General features: G+C 48.3%; 1 protein-coding gene across 4 annotated transcripts in view; it reads left to right on the top strand.

Moving 5' to 3' along the window:
- The first annotated feature begins 1,210 nt into the window (after positions 1–1,210).
- The window catches only part of SHROOM3 (shroom family member 3), a 60,047-nt gene continuing 36,562 nt past the window's right edge, over positions 1,211–24,695 (top strand). For 2 of the 4 annotated variants that reach the window (XM_040585935.1, XM_040585916.1), the window contains exons 1-2: positions 10,507–10,656; positions 20,059–20,187. The gene's annotated coding sequence lies outside the window, so the exon portion shown is untranslated. Of the gene's footprint in view, positions 1,320–10,506; positions 10,657–14,101; positions 14,164–20,058; positions 20,188–24,695 lie in introns of those variants that run through there. The other 2 variants (XM_040585925.1, XM_040585943.1) reach the window with 2 other exon arrangements.

The following is a 24,695-nucleotide window of genomic DNA, read 5'->3' as shown; positions in this document are numbered from 1 at the left end:
TGAGGGTGAACGTGGAGCCACACCTCTTGAGAGGAGACAGCTACCAGACAAAACCCCAGGTGTCCTAAGGGAGGATACAGGGCAGAAAGGGAGAGGAAGGTGTTAGGCATCAAAAGGGCAGGAAAAGGTGGATGGCAAGTGGCAGGGAGGGAAAGCAGAAACCTATTTCATTTCACCTGCAAAATCTGTCATCACTGGGAAGAGGAAAGTGAAATCCTGCTGTCTTAAGCCAGGAAGACTTCCACGACATGAAGTCTGGCAGCTTTAATGCCTAGACATAAACCAGCTTGGCTCAGTAACAGCACTGTGTGCATTTTATACCAGCCAGGAACAGGGCATTAGAAGCACAAATTCCTACTTCAACTCCTTCCCCTGTGTGTAACACAACTAATTCCACAGCTTGAATGGGTTTGGGGTGTTTTTAGCTATTCACAGTAACTATGAGAAGTGAGAAGGGTTTATTTATCTCGCCTCTGCCTGTCATCTTCCTACATGAGATACAATTGTTCAGCTTCGTGTAGCTTTTAAATTAATTTAGTATGTCTCATTTGCTGATTAAATGTCCTGTACGAAGCAAACCTGGTAGGTGACAGCAGATGCTGTTAAAGCCAGCCCCGCACTGACCTGACTTGCTGTGGCGGGTGAGAGTCACCCCCGAGGGCAGGAGGCTGCGATGGTGCAGGCTCACTGTGCCAGCCCGGCACCCGCGACGCAGCCCCGTGGCCTCGGATTTATGGGATGGCGGGGCTGGACCTTTCCCGGGACACATCATGGAACGGATGGCGGTGCTTTGAGGAGGTCTGTGCACCACGGCCAGACGGGAGCTCAGGCTGAGCTGATGCTGGCGGCAGAGTCCCGGAGGACCTACGAGCGGGGCTGCGGGTGGGGGCCGCTTCGCTGGGGGCCCGGGCGGCGGTGGGCGGTGGCCGGGCTGTGCAGCCGGGCGGGGTGCAGCGGCCAGATGTGGGCGGCACCGCTGGGTGCTGAGGGGAGCGGGGAGCGGGGAGCGGGAAGCGGGGGGGGGGCCCGCACCATCTATCTGGCCGGGGGGGTTCAGGCTGCAGCCTTCCCGCGGCCCCCCTCGCCCCCCCCCCCCCCCCCCCCGCCTGCGCCGCTTCTCCCGCGGCAGCCCCGGGCAGGGCGGGCTCCCCCTGGCCGGGCCGGGCCGGCGGGGCGGTGCTGGGGGCGGGCTGCCCGCCGCGGCACCTGCCGGGGGCGGCCGGAGGCGCCGCCGCTGCCGCCGGGCTCCGGCGCCCTCGTCCGGTGCGGCTGTGAGCGCGGAGCCGCCGGGAGGTGCCGGCGCCCCGGGGCACGGGGAGGTACGGCGGGAGCGGGACCGGGGCGCGGGGAGCGGGGGTGCACGGAGCGGGGTGGACGGGGAGCGGGCTGCGCAGCAGCCGGCGTGCGGGGGAGCCGCGGCGCGGGGGCGGCCGGTGTCCCGCGGCCAGCGCAGAGATGCAGCGGGGCGAGGGCGGGGCGATGCGCGGCGGCCGGGGTGCGCGGGATGCCGGGGGGGCACGGCGGTCGGGGATGCGCGGGGTGCCGGGGGCACGGCTCCCGGGGTGCGCGGGGTGCCGGGGGCACGGCTCCCGGGGTGCGCGGGGTGCACGGAGCGTGTCGGACGGGGAGCGGGCTGCACGGCAGCCGGCGTGCGGGGGAGCCGCGGTGCGGGGGTCCGGTGTCCCCGGCCAGGGCAGAGGCCCCGGCGCGGGCAGGGCAGGGCTAACAAAGAGCGGCGGTCCCACCTGGCACAGGCGGAGCCCCCCAGGGGAAGGCAGTTGGAGGTGGCATCCCCGTCCAGTTCCAGGTGCCATGTTCTTGTTTGGTGGTTTTGGAGCCTCTGGATGCGGGGAAAGAAGGGGCGTAGCATCAGGCCCCGCCATGCTATGCTTCCATCTGTCCGTATTACTCGGAGAGATTCTTCAAGTGCGACATAAAACCCATCTCTTTGCTCTGGTTGCACGCACACCTCTAGCAGCACCGCATTCAGCTACCCTGTCTGTCCCTGCTGCAGCTGGGCCAGGGCTTTGGTGCTTGAAGGGTCCCCTTACAGCACTTTCTCTAGAAGGAGTTGCAGGGCATCTGAACAGCAGGAGGTTTCTGTTGGCGCACACAGCGTGGCTGTTGCATGTTTTAGTAAGTAGTGTAGTGTTCTTGGAGGTAGTTCTGCTGGCAGGCACCTTGCAATGAGATACTGGGAGAGAAGCTGAGAAATGTTATCACCTGGTTGGAATGACCCACAGAGTCCTTAAAATGGCTAAAAACAGAATTATATTCAAATGTAACATTATCAGCCAGCATCTTTGGGAGGAATGTGACCCGCACACCTCCTTTGTGCATTTGCCTTCGCTGCAATTTTCTGCTCAGCTTCCTCTGCCCTGAAGCTCCAGAGGTCCATTTTCTCTTCTTCCCTGCTATAATGCCTTTTAAAGCTGACCTCTGCATGTTCTTCTGCCTATACTCAGCCTTAAATTTCATATCTGTTCAGTGCTGCCTGTCCATTAGGTGACACCAGCAGCACCCGTTCAAGCACATGCATTTTTCATCCCAAACCTTGGTTGTGTTTTGCCCTCTTTTGCCCAGCAAGCAGCAGGGTGTATCTCAGCAGCCTGGTCTGTTTTCTCAGCAGTGGAGGTCTGACTCAGGCCCTACTAGGTGTTCGTCAAGATTTTCCTCAACTCCAGTAGGAACAGTGTTAGGAAAAAATCACTGCCCTAAAACTCTGAATAAGAGAGGTGAAGTCTAGGCCAGCCTGTGCTTGGGAGGGAGAAGGGTGCTCCTGCAGATTCGTAACCTAGGGATTTAGAGGTCTGAGGACTCGTTGGCCCATACTGAGTGATGCTTGGCACCTGCGGTTCTTAAATCAGAGGGAAATTCAGTTTGACCAGAATAAGGATTACTGTAATTTGTAATGGGAAGTCCAGGCTGTCATTTAATAATCACAGAGGCTTTTCTTCCAGGGATCAGGAGGCCAGAAGTTTAGGTACAAAACATTGCTGAGAAGCCAGCGACTACATACAGTCAGCTCCAGCCTCCTTGGCATTGCTCTGCAGAGAGGGCTGCTACTGTGGCAGGTGGGAGTCCTGCCTCTGGGAGACAGGCAAGCTGTGATTCCACAGCAGCCAAGAGCCTCATCAAACCTCCCTGTGTTCAGTAGGTGGCAAACAAGCAGACCCCGGATTCTTTATGAGGAGAAAAGTGATGTGATGTAGAGCCCTCCTCCCTCTGCGTAGTGGCCTAGCTCTTGGCAGGAACAGGAGAAAAGCTGTGCTCCTCGCAGTAGGATGCAGTTGGCATTGGTGAGCAGCTGGACTTGGGAAGTGTGCTGAGGGGACAGCAGTGATGGGGAAAACATCCTTCCTGCGTTTGTTTAGTTAGGATGGACCCTACTTGAATGGTAAACCCTCCAGGTGAGCAATCGTCCTTCACTGTGCTGTTCGCAGAGCATCTGGCACGATGGGGCCTGGTCCATACCTGGGCTTCCTCACCTCAGTGGCAGTGTAAGTATGTAAGCAGGATATGACATCAAATGGGGTATTTTATAATGCCACCATTCCCTAGCCCTGCATGATTCCCATCAGAATTTCTAGCTTGGTTAATGTTTGTTTAGATAAAGAGTTATGGCCAGCACTGGGTGTTTGGTAACTGTGGCTCAGTGTCTGGCCTTTGGACATCCAGGTGAAGACTGCAGTACCTCTGCTTCTGGAATGGCGTTACGGGTGTAGGAGAAGGGGTGAAACCTGGAATCAGGGTTTTGAGGGCTGTGATTCAACAACGCGCAGTCAATTTTAAACCTGTGATAGGCTGACTTGACCCTTAGCATGGGTTTCAGCAGAGCTAATGTGATGAGTTCTTGGTACTTGCAGTGGCGAGCTGACTGAGTTTATTGGATGTGGGAGTAGAGAATAGCTTATGGTCATTATTATGATCAGAATTTCAGGAAGGATTTTAATCCCTTGTGCTCCTTCTGCTCACAGAGCCCTGACAAAAGTGGCTTGATCCTGCTGGCACAGCACCATCTCTCCCATCTTCCTCTCTGCCCCTGGCAGGGAGGTACTCAGCCTTCCCAGACTGAGCAGCATGCTGGGAAAGTATCTGTGTTTCGGAAACTCATCTGAATATGCTTTTCTGGACCACAGGGTACAATCAGTGAGACCCAACAGGGCCTCTGGCTCTTTCTTTTTCTTTTCTGTGTTCCTCCGCTCCTCCTTTTAACTGGTGAGAATGTGAGTGAGGCTGAAGGATGTACAGTTCTGACTCTAGTGTGAGATGTAGGTGTTCAGCACATGCCAGAACGGAGCACCAGTTTCACTCTTGTCAGCATGGCCATTAATGTGAGCATGTCTTGATCATTATGATCAGCAGGATCAGGCCCACCGTAGCCACAGTCTTCACACTGTATCAGATGCTTGAGCTATCAGAGCACTGGGAAGGAGAACCTGTTATTGATGTGGAAGTGGAATGAAGCTGATTTTTGCTAGCTGCAGGCCTAGCCCCAAATCTTTGACAGGTCAGACATTTGAAATTAAGTAGTAATTGCCCGTTACAAATGCTTATTCATGAATGTCCCCAAGTGGAAGCTTATTTGTGCTCTGGATTCCTGTAAGAGTGCAGTTGGGAGTCTTGAGTCTTGCCACACAAAGACTACCTTTATAACACCGGGCATACAAGCAAGCTGCACAGTAGGGATAAAGCGCATTGCCCTGAATGAACAATACCTAGAGCTCAGCTAAACTCCTGTAAACCAGGGGAAAGACAATGACAGTGTTTCCCTAATTCTTGTACCGGTTTTAGACAAAGCCTGACTCCAGTCCAAAAGCAGGATTTCACAGCCTCCCGCTTTCTCACCCACCCTGTCTGACAGCCTCTGAGATGGCACCATCCCTCATTTTGACAGTGGCAATCAAGCAGAGTGGGTCATCTGTCTCCTGTCACTGCTGCTGCCTCTCACTCGTGCATGCAACAGGGGTGCTCCCCCAGGGTCATCTGTCCTGCAGAGGAGACTGAGAAGGATGTAAACTGTCAGTGTGCATGCTCATCTTCACAAGCATTTCCCTCTTCTTGGCAAGTGCTGTGTTGAAACTAGATGATGCACTCCAAAGAACCCAAAGTTGCAACAGGTTATAAACATCTCAAACTTTGTGATAGCCAAGTGGAAAGAAGCAACGCCTAAGAAAAGCCCGTGGATGTTTGAAAGTGATGATTTAGGGGAGTTGTTACCAAGTCTGAGTGAAAAGCTTGTCTAACTGTGATGTGATGCATGCTTGCCTGTATTCAGACAGAGAGCCACTTCTCTAATACTTTACATTCTAATTACACCAGTGCTTAGTGGCACTGGCCTTTGAATTTAAAGAAACATGAAGAATTTCAATCATCAGTTGTTCTTGATGGAAGAGAGGGTTGTGTGGGGTTTTTTTGAGAAAGCGGTAACTGCTGTGTTGGCTCAGTTCTAGTGGTAGGGAGAGGGATAAGAAGGGTAAATTTGTACTTTTGAAAGAGGAATCTGATGAAAATGAAACCAGCCCACTTCACCCTGATTAGATTTCATCATGTTGTGACTTCAGAATGCCTTCAGCATCCTGGCAACAAGGGCAAAGATTTGAGAAACATCCAAAAGTTAAAAAAACATAGTTCCTATGGATTATCAGTGTATCTGTTTTTTAAAAAATCTCATCCTCACTATTCTTTCAGCAACTTAAAATAGTGTTGAAGAAAAGTATTCGGGCAGACAATAAAAATAGCCAGGCCAAGTGCTCTCCAGCAGTGACCTGATCCTGTCTCATGTGTTACAGAAGGCACAGATTCCTTTGCAGTTACAAACAGGCTCCAGACTGGAGACAGACTCCATTTCAGACTAATTTAAGTAAAGTACGTGATGATAACTGATGCTCGGCACACAGTACAGTTATAGTGGGGACAGGGCCCCCCGTGCAAGATGGCTGCATCCTAATCATGCTATGGCAGCTTAAGTTTCCCGGGATAGATGGGAGCAAATTACATGCTGTAAGGCATAGCTCTAAAAACTAAGCTCCAGCCCTGATGAAGAGATCAAACCTGCAGTATATTTGCCTTAATATTGCGTTTTCCCATCTAGGCAAGGAGAAGGAAACTGTATTTTTACACAGCTCACAAGTTCTTTTTAAGCAGATTTCCCAACAGTTTGTCAGTTAAGGGTATGTGTTAGTTCTGGCTGTTCCAGGTGCAGAGGACGAGGAATAAGGTAGCAAGCATTGAAGAGAAACAAGAAAATGCAGGGGTAAAAGAAGGCCTAGCAACAGCATATAAACAAACCCAAAATTTAGCTTGTCTCAAGTGAGGGGCAAATACAAATCCAAGTATCTTCATTGAGCTACATCAGTCGAAAGACCTGGCACCATCATTGTGTTTCACCCAGTGTGAACTCCTTTTGGTGATGAGACAAACAGGAAAGCTGGGTCTGTTTCCAGGCTCTGGCACAGGCACCTTCAGCAGAGTCATCTGGCAGAAATTAAGCTGGGCTGGTTCCCTTCCCTGGTTTGCAGTGTGGCTGCATGCATGGTGCGAGACGGCATATACTACCACCCAGGGGCAGGAACGATCCATGGGGAGAAGGAGAAGCTGCAATATTTGCTCTTGCAGCCAAGGAGTTTGCCTTGTGAAATCGTTGTATTTGTTTGCCTTCCTGTGCAGACATCTTTTGCCTGGGAGCTCTCTTCATGCTAATTTGAGTGCTTAATGCACTGCAGTTCAGACATCAGGACGGGGCTGCTCTGCGTCAGGGAAGAGAGCAGTTAAGCCAGTAAGCCTCTCTGGACCAGAGTGAGGTGTGTGTTGAGAGGTAGATTGAAAGGAAAAGATTTTATGGGCCCCAGTGACTTTATTGTGAAGGATGCCAAACCTTTGGGCTGGAAACTGTGGGCTATCACTGTGTGAAGCAAAAAAAGGAGCTTAGTTTCTAAGTGGCTAATGAGTTTACTACCTTGTTTCTGTCAAGGGTTTTGCAGGGGTGATGCTGATTAATGTCATGTCCTTTCCCCAAGGCTATCCCCTTCCTCTTCCATCTCACCAGGCTCAGTCTGACACCATTTGTTAGGCTACTTGTCCCTGATTTGTGAGGAATAAATATTGACACTGATGGCTGCTTAATAGGATTTGGGTTTGCTGTTCACTCTGTGAAAGAGTTTGGCACTTCTGACTCAAATGACAATTTGTGTTTGGGGCTGGCTCCACCAAGACTAATTTTGGAGGGTTTTTCTTTTAATGAGGATGGTCACAGTGTATCCTGTGTATGAGCAGAGGCTGAGACTGGGGATATGTATTGCTTTTTCCTATTGGCATGCAGAGTGGAGCTTTCCAGACTGTGACTACAGATCATTGCATGTCCCTAGCAAAGATGTGGCTTCCTTTGAGAGGGTGCTGATGTTCACACTGGGGAATAATATTTTTTCGTGTTGAGCTGTCTTCTGTTAACTTGTAAATGGCTTTCTTCTGCTTAGCTGTGGAAGACCTCAAGTCAGACTGCCAGTTAGCCCTGCAGCGGGTCATCTCCTCTGCGCTTTCTTGTGCTGGGAGCTGCTCTAAGGAAAAGCATTTCAAACTGTTTCAGAGTGGCTGGATTTTTAAGATGTGTCTTAAGTGACTTGTGAGGAAGGTCCCATTAAAAGCTGATAGGCATTTTGCTTAAGTGGGGTTTTCTGGGTTTCCCCAGAGCTGTGAAAGACTCCTTATCTACAGAGTAGCACCTTCACGTCCTGGGAACCCAGCAGGATTTGAGACATTTCCCTGGAGATCAAAGCCATATGCTAATCTGTAGTGTCACTTTTCTTAATTGTTCCTTAGGTGCTTTGCTCCATTGGTACTCAAGGGCAGCATCACAGGGAAGACCCTGACCTCATCCAGGTGTGTGTGTATGTGCTTTTCCCCACCTCCACGAGCACTAATCCAGCCCTGCAGCACATGCAGTAGAACATCCACAGTCCCAGCTTCAGATCTTGCTTTGACCCCAAGGAATTATTTGGGTCTGGACTCAGGATTGTCAGACCAAAACACAATAGACAAGGTGATGGGGAAGAGGGGGAAAATTTTTCCTGTTGGCAGGGTGCATAGAAAGAAGAGCACCCTGGGTGCAGCACACAGGGCTATGTATGGGAAGGATGCTTATGATATCTTTAAGCAGGAGGAAGGCAGAGGTCTATTTATGCTCCTAAATGGCCTGAAATGTCTACATTCCCCAGTCCTGTGATTAAAAGAAAAATGTTCATGACTTCTTTACTCTTAGCAGTTGTTCACATATCAGTGATGACGTTACTTAATCCTGTTTCTAATGTAGGCTGTATAAGATTTCATCATGTAGAGAGCTATGAGTTAAATCTTTACTTAGCCGTGCCACACAAGGACAGACAGCATCCCACCAGGAGCTAAGACCCGGCTGCTGGCAACTGCGAAGGTTTTTGTGGCTCCAGTGTTAGTTTCTCATCCATCTCCATTCAGCGTTAATCATGAGACTTGAGCCCACTTGTCTTTTCCACCCTTACAATGCTTCCCCAGCCTGCTGAAACTGGAATAATTGCTTTATTGTCGCTTACAGTCCTCCCTATTCTTCACCTCCCTCTTGCTTCCTTTTTTAAAATTAGCTGCTCTGTGCATGTTCCTGAGCGTACCCCTCACCGCTGGCGGCAGGAATGTGCGGTGGGGTGGTGGTGGGGCTGCCTTTCCCGCACCACTGGCACCAGGCTTGGTGTGGCTGCCCCCACCTTGCGCTCCAGCTGGCTTCGCAGGGCAGGGGTGGGCGCTTGGCCCTTGCCGTTGTTGGAGGAGCTGTGGGTGCCGGGGCCCTCCATCGCTGCTGGGAGGCAGCGGAGTCAGGAAGGCTGGATCCTCCTTCGAGGTGGTTTGTCTGAGCACAGTGGGGATGCACTGAGGTATAGCACCAGGCAAGAGGGTCCGAGGGTTCCTCTCTCATCTGCTGTGTCCTGTCATGGCTGCAGTCCTCATCCTCTTCTAAACTCTTGTTAGATAGGCGTCATCTCTGCTGGACTGGCAGATGCTAAAAATAATTTGAGTAACAAACAGATGTTTATTTAATTTTGTAGCTTAGCAGCCACCTTTTCTGTATCTTGCTTTGGGTACTCTTGATCGAAAGTTAAAGAATCACAAAATTCTCAGAGGGCAGAGCTTTGGCTTGGGAACATTTGTAATTCAAATGGCTTCACTTGGCTTTGCTGCCTGTATTGATTTGTAGCTGCATTTATGGATGAAGTTACAAAAAGCTGTGATATCACTGCTGCAGGGGAGCAATAACTCCAGCAAACTCACTGTACTCATTAAAAATAAAAATGCAAGCAGGTGATCAGCCAGCTTGCAAATCTGCAAATTCAGCAGGCTTTTGTTTGCTCTGTGCTTATACCACGCTCTTTGGATTCAGTATGTACCTGTAAAGCTCACGTCTTTCTGCTGTTGCCAAGGCTATTTTTGTGCCCTCCCTGGGCTGGTACATTGGTTTTCCACTGGATCTGTGTAGTTAACAGGTGTGATGAACCAAGTGGAGGTGTGATGAACAAAGGACAGCATTTCTTGACTCAGGGATGGATGGACAACTAACAGGCATAGCTGCCTTCTATAGTAACCATATTTTTCGGCTTTTCTATAGTGCAGTCCCTGAGAACTACAGGTCTCCGAACTCAGTGCAAAATGATACTGCAGGTGCTGCAGAGATGTTTTGTAAAGCAGCTGGCCAAATCCTTATCTCCTTACTCAATCTATACTCATTTTTCACTTGAGCAAATCTCTTGCTGAAGTCCTGAGGAAGTAAATGCATGCTGTGTTGACTAAGGGATGCAGGAATTTGTCCAGGAAGGAGTGGGTGAGTGGGAGGGAGAAACGGCTCATAAGAAGTAGCTCATATTCTGGGGATTAGGCATTACTACACCCATGAAGGTGATTTAGGCCTGTACACTCCACCCTTCAAGTTACTGCAATTAAAATCTGGCATACCAGGAAACACCGCCGAAGCAGTCAGGTTAGAGAGCGAAGGGATAACTCAGCTGCAGACTTCAGTGGGTTCTTGATGTTGAATGTCCATCATGCCTGTGACAAATACGAGTGTGAGGCTTTCTTCTGCCCCCTCTGAACAGATGCTCAGGTGGTCACTTACTCAGTACCAACTGCTGAGGCCAGCTTTTCAAAAAATGTCTGAGCTGCTGTTCCAGCGCTTCAATAACATCGATATTTTCAAGAGATTACCGCTAGGGTGAAATTTCAGGATGTGTTCCTTAAAGTACAGTGCATATAGAAGCCAGGAAGAGAGATCCAGCTGTGCTGGTGGAAGAGATTAATGCCCTCACTTGCTCATCAGTGCTAGAGATCTCATCCATCTGCCACTGGAACGGTTCCTGTAAGCACTCCCTTAATCTTTAGCTTTAAACCATTTAAATTGTTGTTCTGAACTGACCTAGTTTGGTTTGCGTTTAACATATTAGGAAGTGCTCACATAAACCACTGCACCAGCAGACTGAGTCTGGCCCCGTCTCCTGTGTGCTGCTGGAAGAGGTTCCTGGTGAGGGCTTTCAGGTCTTGGGTCTGCACCCTGTGGCCAGGTCCCAGGTGGGGCACACCTGACATTCAGACCCGGCCCTAGGACAGCCCTTTTGTATCTGGAAAATATTACTGTTCTGAAGGGTGAGTGTAAAAAGAGCAATTCTGGGAAAATAACTTCTGCTTATTTAATCTGTCTCTGAGAACATAACTTTTTTCAGCAAAAAAAGTGGTTTTTTTGGGGGGAGCATGCAGCCTTTTCCCATGGAATCGTTTTAATTCTCTAATCCTAAAATGAAAACCAGTCTTTATTTTATGCAAGTATGGCTTTTGCTTCCTTTTTATGTCTGCCTTTCTTTGTAGGAGCTGCAATTATTTGTTTTCATTTACTCTTGTCCTTTAGAGCTGGCTTGTGCTTTCCTTTGTGTTATGTAAGAGAAGTTAAATGTTCTAAGTTATACAGAACGACTTCTGGTCAGTATGATTCAGCATTGGGGTACCACAGAATCTGTAAAGATAATGTTATTGTTTTGCCTCTGTGCAGTAGTCATGGTCCTTAAAGGGACAGATGTGTTAATGATCCTTCTTCTTGTGTGAGCTCTGCAGGAAGTCTTCATTTCAGGCACCTCTGACAAACTGGTCTGAGCACTTCTACACCTCAGAGAGAGTTGATCCCAACCTTTTATGGCCAGGTCTGGAATGTTGTTCCTAGTGGCCTCCTGGTCCTATACAGCCTATGAAGGGGGGTGACAATCTGATTCCCCAATGCAAGTCCCACAGTGTGCCCGAAGGCCAGTGGCACTTGATGTCTCTGGGAATACTCAAGAGATTTTCAATAATGGTCAAGAGCAAGTCTATAGATATTCCTGTTAGTTGTGGGGTAGAATAGGACGAAAATGTCATTTCTCTGTATTTTTACTTTTTTTTGGACACAATAAGTAGGTAGACCTGTTTTCTAAAGGGGTTAAAAGTGTCTGAGTGCAAGGTGCAGGAAAGCATTTCACTTAGAAGTAGAGCTGGGTGCAGGGCAGATTGCCCTCCACTTTTTTGTGGTGGTACCATTGGACAGACAAATACAGTTGTAACCTCTCAGTTCGGATCTCCTGAGAAGGTGAGCTCTCCCCTGAGCAGGCAGAGAGCTGCTCAAGTTGGTACTAATTTACACCAGCTGAAGAAGAGAGTCCTTTACTTCCATTGAACTACATCCTGAATTACTACTTTACAGAATTAAGTCATGATCCTAGGAAGATTTGGGCCAGAGCTGCACAGAGCACACTTCACCCATGTGGGAACACCAGTAGGTTCCGAAGGCTCCTGAGCTTGATGGGTAGAGCAAAATCATGGCCAACGACAAACCTATCTTGTACACAGACAACCACTTGTGGTAAAAGCCCAGCACCACACAGAGTTGGTGCTGTGGCACTGAGCATTTGGAATTATTATAGGAATCATTATTCCTATAATGAAAGGAATGACCTTTTATTATATATCAGTGTGTACAACCCAGGAATGTTGGGCTCCGGTGGCTGAACAGGCAGGCTCTCTGGGTGGTACTGTGGCACAAATAGTAAGCTATAATTGAGTATAACCGTAAACTTCTATTACAAAAAGCCAGGAATTGACTAGGGATAAAAGCTAATTTCTCAGCCCTATGGGTTCCTCCTTCCAGCTAGGGTCCAGGTCTTTTTGGCAGGGCCATGCAGGGAACTGCACTCCGACCGCCGGCTCGGCAGCACAAGAAAAGATCCTAGTCTTGAGGGCTGCGTGCCCAGCTGCCTGCCTGCACACTGAATTCACGTGCACTGTCTGAGGGCGAACTACTCATGCAAAGCAGGGGAAGGTCCGCAATTCAGAAAGCATTGATTTAGGGTGTCTTTAAAAGGGTGGCAGTCTCTGGGGTTGGGGTCTGGGTGCAGTGGAATGCCTATTGTCAAACCTAAAGACCAAAGTGAACACTACATATTGTGGGCCCAAATGCAGCTGGCACAAACCAAAAATGTGCATGTGAGTGCCTTTCTAAGTACCCAGTAATCCTCCAGGGCAAAACGAGGATTAGGTCTCTCTCACAGACAAAGAGGGAGTTCATTTTCTCAAAGATCCTTAGCCAATACCAAATGAAGTGAAGAACCAAAATGAATGCGAATACTCCTTTCAGATCTTTGCTTGCAAACAGGTATAGCTCCGGAGCAGCTTGTTTGTGCATTTGTGTGGGTCTGTACAAACACAGCATGGCCAGATTGTGGGATTGAGGTCAGGGCAAATAAAATCCACCCAATCTCAGAGGAAAAGGAAAGCCAACAAACCACGGTACAAGTAGGACTAGACAGTATTGCACAGTCAAAATGTGGTCTCCTTCCTCCAGATTTTTTCTCGGTGGACCTGGAGGTCAGTGCTCATTGAAGTTGTTTAAATTGGAGTTACCTAAGTGAAGAGCCCTCCTAGAAGGAAAGCTGTGAGCTGAATTAGTTCCAAGTGACTTCTCAGCCTCTGTGTTTCTTTGCCCTGAAATACCATGTGCTTCACATAGGAGCCATGAGATTCAAAGTTGTGGGTGCTCGAATGCGACATGTATCTAAAATTTGCCATCCCAAGACAGCTCCATGATTTCTTAGCCTTTTAATTTGCCTGCAAACGATGGCCTGTGCGTTTAGAAAAGCACAAGCCACCTCTGCACTGTTCCTGGAAAATTTCTTCTTTTCTCATTTGGTGATTGGCTTATGACACAAAGATCAGCTCCAGTAATCCTGCCTTAACAGATATCAGCCTGGATGTGCCTGAGCCCTACCAAACAATGAGTATTAAATAGTCCTGTTTCTTAGAAGTGGCAGTCAGCAGCACTCTGAGTGGGTTTGGGTTGTGATTGTGGGATTTTTCCCCTAAGCTTTACTGACCTATCTGAATCCAAGATGTAGATACTATTGTTTATACTTGAGACTGGGATGTTGCTGCAGAACTCTGGGAGGAATGCCTAATTCAGTCCCAAAATTTGTGTGCTCAGTGAACCTTACTGAGATTTCAAAACCTGTCTTGCTCTGCGTTGGATGAAAAAGTCCTTCCAGGGGGTTTTACAGTTGGAGCCTGTTGCATTTTGAGGTGTCCACAAAACAGTCTTGAATTCCTTTTCCGCCTTATTAGACTGTGGACTTGAACCTGGCTCTTCCCCATCTCAGGTCAGTGAGTGTCCTAAGTGGCAGGCTAGTGATTTTACCCAGGAACTGAGAGACTTTTTCCCAGGAAAAGCTTTAGTCCAAACTGCATGATTTCCAATGAGAAGTTTCAGTTCAATTTATGATAACTTTTCTGATGAAAAGATTAGTTTGTCCATGTATTTCCAGGTGGTCCTGGCTCTTTGTCTGGGTTTGGGGTCCCATGAGCACAGACTTAACAAACCTGTGCAGACCTTGCCGCTACCAGCTATGACCCACGCGTGCTCTCGTCAGGAGAGGATCTGGGTCTTTGTGCTCTGACACACAGGGCACTTCCACTTCAGCTAAAGGAGATTCTGTGGGCATGACAGATATGTGGATTACAGGCTATTTCTGGACCAGTCACAGGAGGTAACAAAATAAGAAATACGTAAGCTATCCTGTCTTTTCACTTCAAGCGGAGCGGGAGGATCTCCAAAGCAGCATGCCCACTGGCAAGTGCAAGGTCGGTGCCCAGGATGAGCGTGATCTCGCTCCCCTTCTGCAACCCTGCCCAGGGGAGCCCTCTCCTAACAGCATGGGGAAGGCAGGGAGGCTTGCTGTTTGCCGGGGGAGGGGGGACTGTTGCGGAGGCAGAGTTTTCATTCACAAGGAGACATAATTCCAGCTCATCAGCTGCTGAGGGCTTGCCTGTAGCCTGCAGGATGAGGATAGCCAGAGGTGAAGCTTCTGAACTCTCCTTCTGTCACTTGGCTGAGGGGGGTGGATCTCGGGATGCCCTGTGACATTGTGTAACCGGGGTGCTATGAGGATAAAACAGCAGCTTTAACTCCATCATCTCCCACCTTGCCAGGTTGCGGAACCAAGTTCTTCTCTGTTGCAGTTTCTCCTTATTTTTGGGTCTGTGCTATGCTTTTGGTGTTTCTGTAGTGGAGGGTTGCCTTTTATGTTCTGATTTATGACAAAGGGAAAAAAAACCAGAAAATGCCTACAGACCTCTGCAGAACTTTGAAGACGGATTCCTTGCTTTAATCTCTATTTCAGAAGTGTCAGTTTGTAAGCAGTTATTTTTCTAGGAATGCTTTTATTCTGATAGTGGTTCTAAACACTCCTGTCGATCCTAAATGATTTAAAAATCAGAACTTAAGCTCCATCCTCTCTTCTAGGAATAACAGTGGGCTTATAAGTAATGAGACATTAAAAATTACTAAACCTATTAATATTTGGCAGTTTGATCCTCTGGGACTTAGGTCTTCTGTTTCTGTGGCAGCAAACCTGGCGTTAGTTTAAAATAAGTAATCATGACTCCAAGAGGTGGAACCATTAGGAAAATATGCACTTTGAAAAATTCAAAAAAATACTTTAATAATTTTTAAACATAGTTCCAGGTGCTGTTTATGGATGATCTTAGCCATGTCCTAGACTCATACCTAGAACTACAGACAGCCAAGCAGAAAAGCAGAGTACAGGATAGTAGTGCAGGCAGAAGTGTAATGCTGATGTGCTGGAAAACAAATGCTACGAGCAGACAAAGCTTAAGAAGTCTGATTTTGTGTGGCTTCTCTGTGTAAACTCTGTGTCATTTTTCGGAATTGTAGCCAGGCAGCTGAGTTCACACCGCAGCATTTCCTCAATGAGAGCAATGATTTATACTACTTCCAGTATTCGGGGAACTATTTTTATGAAACATGGAGGTTAATTCATTGAGAATAATATCTGTGCAGACCCTGGCTGAAATTCATCAGCTGGTTCGGATGTAATTGTTGGGGGATTTGCTGAGCAGAGGCACGCACCCCCACTTACTGTCTAGGCTTGATTTAGGAAACCAATCTGTACTGGAATGTGAAGATTATAAATAAGGATAAGAAAGACTGAAGAAAGTGAAAAAGAAGAGCCAAGAGCCCAAAAGGTTAAGATAAACAATATGAAATGGTTCAAGTATGCAGGTAACAGGAGGTCAGTGGAGGAGGCAGATAAAGCAGCCAGAGGAGGTCAGAGTCATCTATGGTCAGAAGCAGAGGATCTCCCTAAAGCAGCGAGTGAGTTCTTCAGGGATTGTGGCGGCTTGGGATGGACATGAGACATCGGATAGTAGCAACAGGCAAACCAGTCTTGTAGGGAGTTGATTCATATAAGGCCACCCATGTTTTCTTGAAGAGCTGTGAAAGGGGTGGTAAAAAAATAGGGAACTCTTTTGCAGATGCCTGCTTCAGAAAAGGCAGAGCTGAACGCACGGAGGAGGGAGTGCTGCAGGGCCAAGAGGCCACTGCCTTTTGCTTCTGGCGGCTGGTGCTCCCTGCACGAGGCAGGGGCAACCAAGCTGTGGGGCAATGAAACTTCCGAGGAGCAGGCTTTTCTTCAAAAAAGGCTTAAATCTGTCGTACTGTATTATTTCGCTGTTTGTCAAGCAAGCATCAGGAAAAAAATCCTAACAGGCCATATTTTTAGACGATGGAAAAGCTGAGCAGAGTGTCTTTGTATGGCTACTCATTAACATGTGTGGTATTAAATACCAAAGGCGCGATGGAAGCAGCAAGTATAAATAACAATTCATAATTTAACATGAACTTTGCAGAAAAGATTTCAGAGGCAGCTGCCTGCCTCAGGTGGGAGGTAAAGGAGTTTTAAATAGACTGTGCTAGGTTTCCTGTCTCCCACTTGGAGCTTCAGAAACAACATGGTAACAAAAGGACCAACTGCAGGCCACTCCTTGTTAGCTGTGCAATTGTAAGGCACTTTGCAACATCCTGAAGTAAAACGCAGCCCCGACCTTACAGAGCATCCCAGCGGGCTGGGTGCTGTTGCAGAGCCATCACGCCGTGCGGTGCTGGGGGCAGCTGGAGCTTTAGGAGAACGGTCGCTCTAAGGAGAAGGTGTGAGTGGTGACAGTCAAGATGCAAGGTAGGCCCTCGATGTCTTTGCCCTAGGGTGGCTGTTCCCGTGTTACGGTTGGAGATCTTTATAGACATCAGCACACTCTTGATCATTAGACTGAGGTGCCTTAGAAAACGCTTTAGAAATGTCTTAGAAAAATCTTACGGGATAAGTAGTCAGGTCACTTGGCTGAGTGTGAGGCAGAAAGCTGCAAGGGGAGGAATGGTCCTGGGTTTGTGAGTCCTGTTTGGGGAAGGTCCCCACCTCTGCAGCTGCAGCCCTGATGCTGGCCTCAGGTGTTTTCCATGCTCAGCCAGCTGGGCTTTGGCTGGCAGCAGCCCCGCATGGGTATCGTTTTCTCTGGCAAAGCACCCGGCGGTGGCCGTTGCTGCAGAGCTGCTGTGCTCCATCCCTGACGTGTGTGTACTTCACTGGTGGAAGGATCCTCATCTCTTGTGTTCCCCACAGGGCTTGATTAGTGCTGTTATTTATAGACTGGCTGATTAGTTTTCAATGTCTTATTGAGCCCGACGTTCCACACAGAGCTCAGTAATTATAGTTTTTTAAGAGGCTTGGGAAAAACTCCATTGCATTTCCTTCTTACCCTCAAACAACAACCCCAGAGCCCATGCAGACACTAATTAACGTTTTTTTGTCTCTGTGAGGTAAACCCCAAAGTAATGCATGCTGGCAAGCACGGGTTTCTCACTGGGCGAGGGGGAACACCCAAGCTGCTTACCCTCCTGCTGCTGGTAGCTGCTGATTGTGAGGGTCAGATCTGTGTGGATCCATATGGGAATGCCTGGAAGTGACTTACTTGGAAAGCTTTGCTCACAGCAGAGTTTGGGGTCTGTGTTGTCTCTTGCTTTCTTCACATGTTTTAAAAGCTTTTTTTTTAAAAAGAAAAGAAAGAAAAAGGACCCTAAGCGCTGAAAGATCACTAGGCTGTGGTGACTGAGAAGCTGTAGGCACTTATTTATATCAGTTTCTCAGGCTGCTGAAAACTCTTTTTAATGTATTTGGCACAGAGGCAGTTTCCTAGTCCTAAAGATTGTTACTGGCTACTTTGGAGGTAGCTGACCAGAGAGGAGACAGGAGCAGCTTTACTTACTGCAGGAGTACAGCTGTTGTGTAGCCTGGGAGAGCCAAAGTCCACTCTTTGGGAAACAGGAAAGAAGACTGAGCCCTGCCAGAGTTGTGGTAGGAAAATTTCATTGCTTGTGTGAGGTGTCTCCTGTGAACGTGGCAAAGATCTTCTCCTGTGTCAGTATTTGCTTTCAAACAGGTTGAAACAGCACTCTGAGAATTGTCTCAAAGAAATCACCTTGACTTGGTGTTTTGGAGTTGTGATGAGGGTTATACACCGTGGCAGTTGGCAGCCCTTTGGGGGACATCCACATGCTGTTTCTGAAAGGCTCAGCACCTACATTGCCTCTCAAGATCAGCAGGAGCCACAGGCTTCGGCGCTTCTGCAGATATGGCCAGCCCCTGGTAGTGACCGACCAGTTCTGATGCGTGCAAGGGTTACCCCGAATCCATGAGGTATGGTCACAGCCAGGTGCCTGCTGTCCCCCTTAAACTAAGGTAGCATCACCCCAACATGGTACTGCCTGTGAAGGATCCTCGGGTAAACTGTATCATCCCTTCACAGCCCCATTAGCAAACCAGGGAGGTGAGGGATGGTAGTTCCCTGTGTGGGAAATGAGACCTGATAGGGAGGTCAGGACTTGCCCCAAAGTTAAGACAAGTGCCTCTGCTGAGATCCTTTCTCCTCTAATGGGATCCTGCCACAGTGCTGTCAGTGAGACACCTCATCAGGCTTCAGCATGACACACGGCAGCCTTGCCACCAATTTCAGCTGTGCGTAAATGCTCCCAGGGGCTTCGTGGGGCCCCTTGCCACAGAGTCTCAGGGGCAGTGCTGCAGGGCAGAAGCGCAGTTCTTTGTGGCTGGGACCATCTCTCCAGTGTGTCCATACAAAGCCTTAAACAGAGGACTTTGTCCTCTAAACACTACGGCTGAGTATGTTTTGCTTACAAAATTGTATACTTATTTGTATATATATATATATATTGTTTAGGTACAGTCCTTTAAGCCCTCATCTGTAGCAGGCCTTCTGTCCTTTTGCTATCTTGCAGTGAAATCTCTAAAAATTAGTAATTTTTCGTGGTAAACTTGGTAAGCAAAGAGCACTGAAGCAGTTAACGGTACTGGTGCTTCAGAGGGCTGCAGTAAAGGGGGTTGTGCTCCTGGTGTATAGCAAGGCTGGTCCGAGGGCAGGGAGGGGAATCTTTCTGTTTGATGAGAGGCTTGACATCATCTCAGAGGAGAGGGGTGGCAGAGACAAAGCGGAATGGGTTTTGGCACACGGAAAGAAAAGGCAGCTAAGGCAGGAGTTGGGGTAAAATTTGGGTGATGATAAGCAGAGCGAGCAAAAAGGCCGTTCCAGATCAGTCACTTCCCCTAATCTGGGTGAAAGTGCTGCTGCGCTTCCCTGGTATATCTCATCTGCAATGTGAGGCTTAACATTCCTGCCTGGCACGTGGGGGCTTGGGGAGGGAGCGTGGGGGAGGACCAAGCCGGACACAAAGACGGCTGGCCTCTCACCGGAATGGCATCCAAGCCATCTCAGCTATCCAAAGCCCCAGATGCCGGCATGTGCGCTCAGCCTGCAGCCCGCTAAGCACACAACAAGAGGCAATTACAGCGGACCTCGGGCCACCGGGGCCTGCGGCGGCCGAGGAACGCATGGAGGGGGTCCTTTCAGGCGCACTTTTATTCAGCGTGGGGGTTCCTTGAGCAAGCAGAAATTTCCAATCTCTCCTGCGTTTCAGTGCTAAAAATGGGAGCGAGTGGGAATACTGGATCGTTTCAGGCTCTCCCGTGCCTGGGGGAAGGAAGGAGCTGAAGTGGTGGTTATGCGATGTTTGTGTGACTTCTGCACGCGTGTGATGAAGCAGGGTAAATATTTGTTTGCTAACTTTGTGGAAATATCAGTAGAGGCAGGGAGAGGCTTTTTTTTTCTTGCTGTCACTGTGTGGACCTTTCTCTTGGCTTTTGTCTCGGGTGTTCAGTGTTCCCTGAGCTCTCATAAGGTGGTTAAGTGTGGAAAGGGCATATCCCACAGTGGAACCCCTGAACTCCACACTTGGGGATTTAGAGTCCCAAAATGCAGATGTAGGGTAATGAGTTTTGTACCATGTACCGAGAAGCAGTGCCGTGGTATTGTGCAGCTCCTCCAAAATGGTTGTGAGGGGCACTCACAGGGGCTGAGTACTGCCTAGGTATAAAGGAGAGCAAAATTTCACTCTTGTAGCCTGCCTGGGCAGTGACATAGAGAACAAAAGGGATACACATGGCTTTCTGTGATACTTTCTTTGCGTTTTTTAAAAACTAGACTGATACACCTGCCTTGCCCCCTGGGTCTGTGTATTGCCTTCTTCCCTAAAATCCTTATAGCATGTAGGATACAAGGGCTCAGCTTTTTGTGTGTCGATGTGTACATGGCCTTGGTTTCTTTTGACAGGGACACACATGCAGCAAAGGGATGCACTGACCTGTCTCCCAACCCACTTAGTCCGGACTGTGTGACCACTGACTTTCAGCCCAGCAAAACCACGTGGTCGGGAGGAGTTAAGTTACGGCTGAAGACCAGGTGAGGATGCATGTGTCTGTGTCCCTATCTGGTGTGTGTGTTTTGTGGATGCTGCTCTTGGAGAGCAGCTGGCAAACTCCACTTCCCTCTGCGGGAGCGAGGGCAGCAGTAATGCTGGAGTGAAGCAGAGCAAATGCCCAACATCTGCAGCATTAGGCAGTGGAAGAGGTTCAGAACGGTTTCTTAAACTCAAGCCCACCTTTTCCCAAGGCTTCCTTGCCCTCAGCACAGCAGCAGGGAAATGAATTCACCTTTTGGGCCTTGAGTCAAGCATCACCATTGATGGATGTCAGTAACATCTACGCAGGGCTGGGTGTAAAATCATTACTGCTTTGGCTGCCAGTATGCCTGAGAGTGATTCACTGAGAAGTGCTGGAAGATGTTTCCTTTCTCCTCAAACAGTTTTGTTAGTGGTGGTAAAGGTCATCAGAGATGCTGAACCATATTTATGCTGGAGATACTTATCTCCACAAAAGTGGTGTAAGCCTGCCGTGGCTCCCCAGCTTTAAGGGCCTGGCTTTCCAAAACCACCTGGCTTCTTCCGAGTCTGTGAGTTTCAGTGGCAGTTTAGCATTCGTGACAAGACTCCTGAGTGCCTAGCTGCATTTTTAAATGATTAAATGTCTTCAGAAGTCAGTTTCCTGAGTTGCTCTGGATCAGCCAGTGTTGTGGCAGAGCCTGGTTTCCTTCCTTTATCCATGCAGTTTAGGACCAAACGCTACAGCATTTACTCAGGCAAAGCTTTTGCTGGCATCAAAGAGCCTCTTATGTCAGTCAGATGGTAGTCTGGATGACCTCATAGATTTTTGTGTCTCAGTCTCCTGAGATTTGCACTGTGAAGTCAAAGCAGTGACTTTTATTGGCAACATTGCGTTCAGGCCAGACCTTGACTTACTCAAAGTCAAGAAGCTACACCGATTTCCTATAGCTGGAGGAAATGTGGCCCAGTGCCTGTCAGTGAGAAGCTGAGAAGGGAATGCCACATGTGAAGTCATGTTCTGATCTTATCAGCAAGGATGCACTTTGGAGCAAACTCACTGACCTTAGTGAAGTTGCTCCAGCTTTTAGCCACTGCAAACAGTTATGGATGCTGGCCCTGCACAGCTTGGGTGGCTGCAAAAGAAGGAGAAAAGGCTCAGCTCGTCCAGCGGTGTTTGTGTGTATGACCTCACCACATTTGTTTTGCTTTCCTCAAGATGAGGATTTGCACCGTAAGTCATATCTCTCTCAGATAGAGCAGACTTTAGAGGCTGAAAAAGCTCTCCTCAAGCTAGTTTTACCAGGGAGAGATTTATCTCTGACTGGGGTGTGGGATTCTGCAGTTCCTGAGATATGTGACCCACAACAAACTTGGGAAAGGAGCCCCCATAGATCTACCACCTCCCTATAGCAATGAGTTATTCAGCAAATGCCCTCTGTAAATCTTGCTTGCCTGTCGATCTGGTAGCAGATCTTCGCAGAAGCGCCAAAGTTTAGCATTTCACTTGGATTGATTTGACTTTGGATACAGAGCCAATGTCTTGCTTTACTTTTCCAGCAGTGTTGGAGGCTGTGTCTGCATACCTTGGTGTAACTCAGGCTGAAGCTTTGGTTACAAACAGGAAGTTGCTTTAATGTATAAGAATTTGAGTGTGGGAGAGTATTTCAGATTCAGCGACCTTTGCTTTGGTCCTAACACCGGATGCAATTCCCCTGCATATTTGCTTTCTGCAGACTCTACCCTGGGCGATGAAGACGACAGGCTGTCAGCAGTCCTGAGTGGTTTTGGAAATTTTGGGTGATTAATTAATGTCCTTAGTCAAAGGGGAAATCCAGAGCTCAGGACTGGTTTCTCAGATGTTGCAGTTGAGCATCTATGGAAAGGAGCAGCACAGCACCTGTCTGCAGTTCACCCTCCAGACTGCACACTCAACAATTGCTTACTGAGGCTTGCCTCATTTCCTCCGATGTGCAAAGTAAACAAGGCCAGTGTGGTATTGCAGCCAGCGCAGCCACATTACTGCAGCTCTACCGATCGATCGGTAAAGTGCAATCTGAGATGAGAAGGAGGGAAGAATTACATCTAGAAATCCAAATGCAGGGGTGTCTTTCACCAAAAATATGTGTAGTATCAAAGTGATTAAAATTTTCCCTGGGGTCTCCCTCAGGGACAAGTCTGTTAGCTGTTCTGTGGCTTGAACTGTGTTAGATCACTACAGATCTGCTATTTCGCTCACCCCACTGGTGTAAGTCCCCAGTGGCCAGCTATCCCACCCACTCCCTGCGGGAACAGTGGGAAGGTGAATTCCCAGCTAGGACTAAATCACCAGTTCACCTGACTAGCTAAAAGTTTAAACTCCTCTTGGTACTCTTTGTCTTTTTTTTTCTTGCAAGCAGTCTGTTGTGAACAGACACATACACATACACACACACACAAATGTATGCAGATACGTACATTTATTCAGTGCACACACCTAAAGGACCTTCTTCTTCTCTGCCATTTATCATTTCTATGTTAGCACTTTGGTGTTGAATTTATTGGCATTGCCTGTGATTTGTAGCCCTGTAACTCAGAGGAGAACCCAGCTACTGTCTGAGATGCTTACCCTGAAAATCCCCTTGGTTACCTGCCGTGACTCATTGTCCACGTTACATTTGGATAATCAGGCTCACAGGGCAGCATTTCTGCTGCCAGCCACTGAGTTCCTCCTAAGCACTGAACGAGACTAGGAAAACACATTCCTTCCATTGTTTCTAAGTCTCTCCTGTTGCAAGTTGCTGTGTGTTTGATATCAGGGTGTGAAAGAATCTAAGCTATGCTTGGTTTTGTGTCTTTTTAACTAATTTACTGACTGGGGAAGAATGAGGAAAAATTATTTGAATTAAGCCTGTTGGGCCAATTCATCAATATGGATAAATCAATGCAGCTTTCTGACTTCTGCAAAGCTGCAGGCAGGGAAAGTTGCTGCAGGGTCTGGCTGCTGAGATTTTCTGCTTGTGCTCTGAGAGATGATGGGAATGCCTGGAGAAGACAGGAAATAATAGGGTTCCTCTCAAAGACCCTAAGTCAGTCAGCTCTCTTTTCCACATCTGTTCTTTCTTCCTCTTCTTCCAGCAAAGAAAACGGAGTAAAATTGTAGCAGGAAGAGGAAAGTGGCAGAGGATCTTTAATCCAGTGCTCACCAGCTCCTCATTCTAGTTTACACTTGCTCTAAGTACCAGGTAGGAGGCTGTCTTGGCTTCCACGTGTCTAAACTGGAGTCCTGTGTGAATGGTGCAGATGGGCTATCCTGGTGGCAAGTACCTTCTCAAAATAGAGATCTGAAATGCTCTTTATTTTGTAATTTAAATCATACTTACGATGTCAATTGGTAATGCTTTCTTTAAAAAAGAAAGCTGTCAGAAGATCCCAGTAAGACAAAGTCCTTGAATCCAGTAATCAACAAGAATGAAGCTTGTATACATCCCCTCTCACACAACAACCAAAGCTGCACCATTCCTGTTCAAGCCTGTTGTTTGGTTGGTGTCAGGGAATGGCAGTGGGACCCTTTCTTTGTGTAGGGCAAAGTCCTCAATCTAAATATTGCCTGTCAGACATATGCTGGGGCAGAGGGAAGGCGAGGCAGCAGCGCAGGGCCCGGTGCGTGGCACTCTGCGGTAGGCCCGGTGGGTGATTCCCTGTAAGTCACTTCACCTCTCAGGGCCTTTGTTTCCTTTTCTAGAAAATGGATAAATTCCCCTTTCTTAGATAAGACAGCCTGGGGGTTACCAAAGAATTGTGATAACACAGAGGTGTGACGTGCAAGACCAATAATCATTAATTACAGTGTTTGACTGTTCCTAAGTTCAGCTAAGGAGTGACCGTTGCTCGCAGCTGCCATCACCTCCAAGCGATCCCAGTGCTTCCTTCTGCAGCCTGGGGTGGAAAGTTTCTTTCAAGAAAAGCCATCTCTGGTCCTCTACAAACTGGCAAATTTTTCTGCAGCACTGGACGCTTTCATGTATCCTCAGTCGTCCGCACCTTGTCCCTTACTAGAGGCAGCATGATGGCCATTGTTGTGCCCTTGGTCATTCCTATCCACAGAATAATCTTTCTGCGCTGTTTTCCTCTGCCTACTTTTGCTGCCAGAGAGAGAAGAGGGAGAAGAGGGACAGGCTATTTCCTGCAGGTGGAGTTGAGAATGGTAGAAAAAAATCTGTATGTACATCCACATACGTGGCTGTCATCTCTGCTTTCACACAGGGCTTTTCTTTCCAGTGGTATGGTGGGGAGTTTTTCCCAAAGAGTCGGTGATGGTAGTGGTAGGAAATCTGAACAGAAACCTCTTATTCTCTGCTTCCTCAGCCCAGAGAGACTTTAGGGAGCTCAATACCTGCCTCCCAGTTCTGACATGGTACTTGGGGCCTGGTCTGATGCAATCCAGACGTCCCAAGTGATGCTCATCAAAGGGAAAAAACGAATAGCATCCGACATGTCAACTGGAAACAACATACAGACACAACATCTCCCTGTGCCACTGCGAGAGGGG

The sequence above is a fragment of the Falco naumanni genome, chromosome 1 (assembly GCF_017639655.2).
Source record: "Falco naumanni isolate bFalNau1 chromosome 1, bFalNau1.pat, whole genome shotgun sequence".
NCBI classification, from domain to species: domain Eukaryota; kingdom Metazoa; phylum Chordata; class Aves; order Falconiformes; family Falconidae; genus Falco; species Falco naumanni.
Note: the sequence above shows the minus strand (reverse complement) of the source record. Positions and strands in the feature narration are given on the sequence as shown.